Below are 6,777 nucleotides of genomic sequence, written 5' to 3'. Positions count from 1 at the left end.
AAGGGGCGGCGATCCCGGCGGCCGGGGCACGGCGCGCAGCTCCCGCCCGCCCCGCGGGGCCGTGAGGCGGGGAGGCGCGCCCCCGCCGCCCCGGTGCCCTCCTTTCATCCTTCTTTCCCTCTTTCCCTCCCTCCCTCCTTCCTTCCCTCCTTCCCGCCTTCCTTCCCTCAGCCCCCGCAGCCTCTGGGTTTCGGAGGGAAGGCAGCTCGCCCCGCGGGGTGGTGTCCCCTAGCTCTCTCCGTTAGGACACGCCACCGTCGCCCCACGCGAAGAAGGCGAGAATATGTTTTATTCCATGCGTTTTCAATGGGTTGAGCAATCTGGAAGGTAAGCTGCTAACTGGGATCTCTCGGCAGGCTCGCCAAGGCTGCGTGGTAGGGAAGCCCCGCTACCTGCGTTCCGCTTACGGAAGCGTTGCTCTCGCTCCTCAGCGAACCGCAGGTTCAAGAGTCAAAGTGCGCAGGGGTATCGCAGATGGAGCTCCGTTTATCTGATCCACAGGGTAATGCACCAAAACCATCTGGGGGATTTCAAGGCCAGGGATGTTGTGCGGTGGAGATGTGCGCCTGACTCCGCGGCCAGCAGCACATCCAGGACTAAACCAGCCGACACTACATGTGGCCGCCGTGCCATGTGTCAGCAGCCCCCGAGGGGGGACAGAGATGTAAGGATGCCAAAGGTGGCCAAGGTTGGCCTGGCAGCTGGGCAGCTGCACGCCTTGCAGCAGGGCTCGGCTGCTTTGCACAGAGGCTTTCAGGCTTCCCCTGTGCTTTGGCAAAGTGCTCTGCTGGAGGAGATTTCCTGGCATGAGACGGCACCAATTTGAGGATAAAAATCCCAGAGTTTCCTTTTATGGCTCTTTCCTGCTCAGCCTTGCCCTGCTCTAATCTACAGCTGGGTTCGCTGGAAGTGGTCTTTGACGCAAATTCTCTGGGTTCAGCACAGGGCACGCCCTCCTGCCTGAATCTGACCAATTTGGGACCGTTTTTAGCAGGCTTCTTCCCTATGGCAGACCAATGATTGACCAGACACCCGACGGCCAGCCCAGCTCACGGAGCTCATTTATCTCCTTGGGAGTTCTCCATCTGGCAGGCCATTTGCAGGTATTTCTGAGTGCATGTTGGAAGCAGGGGGTGCAGGTGGAAGGCTGGGCTGGCAGAGCTGTTAGGCTGAACTGTGCTGCTGTGAAATCGTGTGTAAGCTGACCTGGCCTCTAGACACCCATCTGGGAGTGTAAGTGTCCCCGAACATACAGAAGCCAGCCACTGTGGTGCAAGCGGCATGTCCTAATCTCACCGGAGCAGGTTAGGGCGTCTGTCCCTGGCCCAATTCCTCTGTAATTACTTACACAATGAGTAACAGCTTCCAGATGGCCTGCTGGGAGAGAACAAGAGAGAAACTTACCCTGTACCCCTACCAATTAGGCTATTGAGCTATTGATTACCTTAGGTGGTTGCCGTAGTGAGGTGGTTGTCCTCATTTGCTGTCAGCTTTTGACCACACGGAAAATGAGAAGCCTTGCCAGCAAAACCTCAGTGAAACCAGCACCTTCCCACACAGTGCAATGAACTGGTGTTGACCAGCATAAATATGCGATTTCAAAAAACATGAGGCACATTCATGTAGAAAGGACAGGAGCAGCCTTCTGCCCAGATCCACGTCTCGTACTGCTCAGCGCTTGGTGTTAGTTACTTGCACTCTTTCAGGTGTTATGTTGCTCAAACCATTCAAACAATAACATGTATTTGAAGTATTAACTGCACAGGATTAATACAGTTTTGATTCTGCTTCTTTATCATTTTTGACATAGTGTAAACACAGCAAGCAATAACATGTATTGGAAAACAAACCGTGTTTCTTAACTGAAACGCAAGCAGTGCTATAAGGAAATACATCACACTCAGTGGTTTCAGGTGGCATCTTTGATTCTTTTATAGGAGTGTTATGCAAATTGTCTTTCAAATGTCATCATGAACGATACGGCAAGCGAGGCTGGATCCTCCCTTTGGGATGTTTCCATCTTAGGAACCAGCAGCAAAGCTGTATGACACCCATGTCCTAAATCACAGCAAGTGGACCTGGAGAACAACGCTAAATATTTTTCGTCTGGATTTTTTTTCACACAAAATCAAATCAGTTCCATGGAACACAGCGGACTTGTGCTGTGTAGCAGAGAACAGTGTGTGTTTGCTTTTTCTCATGCTACAGTAGATATTTAAATGCCTTCCAAACTCACAGAGTGTATCTCATTGTTTTCTTGTAATGCCTGGCCCCATCTCCATGGGCTCTTATGTGCCCCCTCAGCTCACTGTGACTCCGCTCTTGTGACAGCCACTGACATCAGTGGAATTTTGTGTTTAATATTGGGAAGCATGAGATTCACATCCCTCTGGCATCTTCAATTTTAAAAAGCTGTGAACAAACCCCAAACCTCTCTATTTGGTCCAAGCAATTCCTTCCTTTGAGCTGGGAAGGGCTCATTTCCATCACTGGACATGGCTGTGAGGAGTCACTGGAAGTGTCTGTGATGTTGTGAAGGACAGTCCCTCCCAACTGCTTGTCACGTGGATAGGCATGGGTAGGAGATCAGTGAGATGGGTTTCCCTCTATAGACAAGAGACAAGAATATCATGCCCTGCACTTGATATACTGCCCACCTGTCTGAACTGACTTGTGGAAATACACTTTGAGGGATTCTCCTGCTCATAGGCACAGGCAAAAGCTCCTGCAAGTGAGGTAGGAGAGCACCGGAGGCTTGGTGATGCTGCTCAGCAGTGCTGTGAGGCTCTTTGCAATTTGCCCTGATAGCCTGGGAGCCCTCTGACTTTCTGTGGTTCCGTTCTCAAGTATGCAGTTTCAGGCTGTGTAGGGCTCAACTGCACCTACAGCAGCAGAGCTGAGTGCAGATGATGTTCACACCAAGCAACAGTCCGGTGTAGTGCAAGGGCTGGGTTAAGAAGTCTGAGCTCTGTTCTCCTCTGCTTATACAGAGATCTGTTTGGAAACTTACCCAGAGAATGACTTGGTAAGATAAAAAATCATTTCAAAATGAAAGCTGCAAAAAATAATTTTGATAAGAAAAAAATGTTAAGTTTGGCCTTTTCTGGGAACAATGTGTTGTGATTTATTACTTGGAAAAACTCTGTTTATTTTTGTTTGGATAAGTTGCTTAGGAAATGAAAGGCATGGGATCATGCCCTCTGTGTATATACATACATGTAAATGGAAGGTGTTTGCCCATTCTCCGGTAACCATTGAACAACATGACCAAATTTAACAGAGGGGTGGAGGCCTCAGAGGTAGTAACGTGCTACCAGTTTTTATCAAAGTAGATGGGGAGGAAAGAGACATCCTGTAAATGGACTTGTTGAAAGGAAGACTGCAGCGGGAACTGAGCCTCTGTTAGATAACAGTGAAACCATATGAGAGAAAGACCTTAAAAACACCCAACTGCAGGCAAAGCTCCTCATCTTCTTAAGAATGTGCTCCAACCAACACTGAGAGCTGTGGGGATCCAGGTTCCATTTACTCCTCTGTTCATGGAGCTAACTGCTTAATTTTCCTTTAATCATCATTATTAGCAATAACATATCAAATTAGACAGTTTGATTTTTCTCCCAGTGCTTCTAGTCAAAATCTCTCTACAACTACCTGAAGGGCTCTCCAAACTACCTGAAAGAAGGTTGCAACCAGAAGGGTGTTGGTCTCTTTTCTCGGGTGACAAGTGACAGAACACAAGGAAATGGCCTCAAGTTGCACCCGGGAGGGTTTAGATTGGTATATGATGAGGAATTTCTTCCCAGAGAGGGTGGTCAAGCATTGGAACGGGCTGCCCAGGGGAGTGGTGGAGCCCCCATCCCTGGGAGGTATTTAAGAGGTGGGTGGACATGGCACTAAGGGGCATGGTGTAGTGATGGGACTTGGGAGGGTAAGCTGATGGCTGGACTTGAAGGTCTTTTCCAATCTCAGTGATTCTACGATTCTATGAAAACGCACTTCTTATATTTCTGAAAGATTTTTTCCTAACATATTTAATAAAATGCACAGCATTCATTTATCACTTTGAAAAACCTGTTGGGATTTTGGTGTCATGGAAGTTCATTGCTGATGGTAGTTTTACATATCTGAACACCAGTTAGCGTTTGGCTCCACTCTAATCTCTCCTGTTGCTGTGCTTGTCCATGCTGTTGCTTTGAATGGCTGAGCTCGGTACAGCTAGTTACCTGACTGCCATCATCATTGGCCTTGCTTCCCCTGATTTAATGTGACCCTTAGCAAATTTTTCCATGGTGTTATCAGTGGTGTTCTTAGCTGTCTAACTTTTTTTTTTTTTTTGGTCAGTTCTTCTTCTGTTGATAGTGTTTGGACATTAAAGAATGACATTGCAAGTAAGTGTATTCAGAAGAGCAGTATCATCATCCACATTCGCTGTGAAATTTGGATGAATTCCTTAGGATCAGATATAGCCATGTGGCACCCGTATTTTGAGCACTGGGGTTTTCTTGCACAGAGATGTCCTGCAATTGTCACCTGCTTATTTCTAATCACTCGAGTACATTTCCAGAAATATTTCTGGAAACTTATATCCAGCTAGCAGGATTTCCAATGGTAAAAGCACAGGTTAGTATGTTTGAAAGTTCCTCTTATGTAGACTGTGCACTGTGTGCAATAGCAAGAATGTGATGCAATTTACAAGTGCCTTATGCCTCAAAACACCACCATAAACAAAATATTAAAGGTTAAATATTTCAAGAAGTATAGTTCCCTAATTCTATTTCTCTAGCATTTCCAAACCTATTCCTAAATTTTCAGAGGCTAGGTTTGCAAAAGGAAGATAAAATTAAGACCCTGATTATTGCTACCTGAGTAACAACTTGATTGCTTGATGTGGTTGTCCTCTCATGTTTAGCTTTAGGACACAGAAGAGAGATGGAGTGACTTTCAGAGAAAGAGAGCAACAGAGGCAGGGCATCCCTGCCCATGGCAGGCGGGTTGGAACTAGATGACCTTTAAGGTCCCTTCCAACCCAAGCCATTCTATGATTCCATTCTCAGAGCCAGAGAGCTGCATTAAAGTTACAGAAATAAATCAAGTTCCTATTGACATTTTGAATGAAACCTCCTTGGCTGTTTGTTTTTTTCTATTTTGCATTCAACAGAAATGCGAACGAATGCAATTTGCAAGCAAAATGATTTAAACGTGAATGCTTAATGGTCCTGAGAAGAAACCTTGAGGTTGTGTAACCCCCTAATACCAACGCACCTTTTAAAATCAATAGGCAGTGCCTCAGGATTGAAGGAAGTAGTTAAGTTACCCATGAATGCTGAGTATTTAAATCTGACTGATTTGGAGCCTATAGTTTATTTGCTAGAGAATTCTGCTCTTTAATTTAAAAGAACAAATTTCACAATTTATTTGTGGACTGTTCATGCAGTGAGATGTGACATGCATAATTATTTGCTCAAGAGAATAATTACTTTGGGAATAAAATTTTGGTACAGATGTCCCTTCTTTAACTGAAAAGGATAAATAAGTTACATGCTTGAACTTTATTCTCATAGCTTTGGGATCTTTTGTTTATCTAAGGTGTTCAATTTTGCATCAACAGAATTACAATTCAACTAGTTTGCTTACTCGCAGTTAATGTATGAGAAAGGGCTGTCGAAAGTTCACCAGAATGATCAAGGAAAATTGATTTTTTTCTGAGTAGATCTTTTCTGAATTTCCTTGTTTTATTTCTGTTGTTTTCCCTTTTTCCACTACTTGCTATCCAGATGATCTCTGTTCACATGTCCTAGCTGCTGTTATTTTGAGATGTGTTTGCTCTAGGTACATGGTGTAGCTACTGTGGTTGTGCAGCTTGGCTCCCTATGTTTCCTCTCTAACCAGTGCAGAGAGACAGCCTCTTCAGAAAGAAACTGCTTGCTGCTTTGATGTGTTCCCTGGAGGAACTTGTCTCTTCCTCTTATCTGCAGAGGAAGCCTCTGAAAATGAGCCTCCTCACCTTGGCACTTAAGAATACTCTGAAAAATGTTCCCTGCCACTATCCCAGTGCCCTGAGTAGCTCTTCTTTTTGATTATTCTGATGTATTCTTCCATTCATACTCAGGAGTGTCTTTCACCAGTTCTGGCACCTCCCTTGATATCTACTTCCCATCCTTCTTTGTAATTCCCAGTGCTAAATCCTCGTGCTCCCTCATTCCTTTCATCCCTTCATCTCCTCTCTTTCTCTTAGCCCAAACATTTTTTCTGCCAGAATCCCTTTTTTTTGAACCTCAGTCTTAAGAGGCATTTCCCCCCAAATTGCTGTTTGCTATTCAGTTCATTCCTCCATTTTTAAAGTCTCTCTAAGAGCTGACTGCCTTGCCTCTCTTTAAACCCCTTTTTGATCCTTTCCAGCCCCTCTTCTACTCTCTGTTGAGGCTGCCCATGCAGGAGATCACAGACACATACACTGCTTGCAAATGTTTCAAGGCAGTTACACATATTTGCACCAGCTCTCTATGTTTATCTGATTTGCTTGTCAGACATCCTCAAAGATGTAATCATCACCAAATGCAGATCAGAGAGGAGGTTTTCCCGTGGGTCCAAGGGAAAACAGCTGTCTGCAGCTGTTGGCTTTGATTTAATTCATTTCTTCTGTTTTCCTCCGGAACACGGGACTCATTGCACCTATTTCTGATACTGTCTGGACATTTCAAATAGCAAATCCCTGACATTTTGGAGAGCAGAGATACTGCCAGCATCCTTGGTCTCTCCCAGTATCCTGCTGGGCCA

At 45.4% G+C, this 6,777-nt stretch overlaps 1 long non-coding RNA gene across 1 annotated transcript; it reads left to right on the top strand.

Moving 5' to 3' along the window:
* The first annotated feature begins 14 nt into the window (after positions 1-14).
* Positions 15-2,124, top strand: LOC136790464 (uncharacterized). Its single transcript, XR_010830425.1, has 3 exons — positions 15-327; positions 941-1,103; positions 1,938-2,124. It is a non-coding gene; the product is annotated as an uncharacterized lncRNA (long non-coding RNA).
* The last annotated feature ends 4,653 nt before the right edge of the window (positions 2,125-6,777 follow it).

The sequence above is a fragment of the Anser cygnoides genome, chromosome 1 (genome assembly GCF_040182565.1).
Source record: "Anser cygnoides isolate HZ-2024a breed goose chromosome 1, Taihu_goose_T2T_genome, whole genome shotgun sequence".
NCBI classification, from domain to species: domain Eukaryota; kingdom Metazoa; phylum Chordata; class Aves; order Anseriformes; family Anatidae; genus Anser; species Anser cygnoides.
The sequence above is the reverse complement of the archived record's forward strand: the minus strand, read 5'-3'. Positions and strand labels throughout refer to the sequence as shown.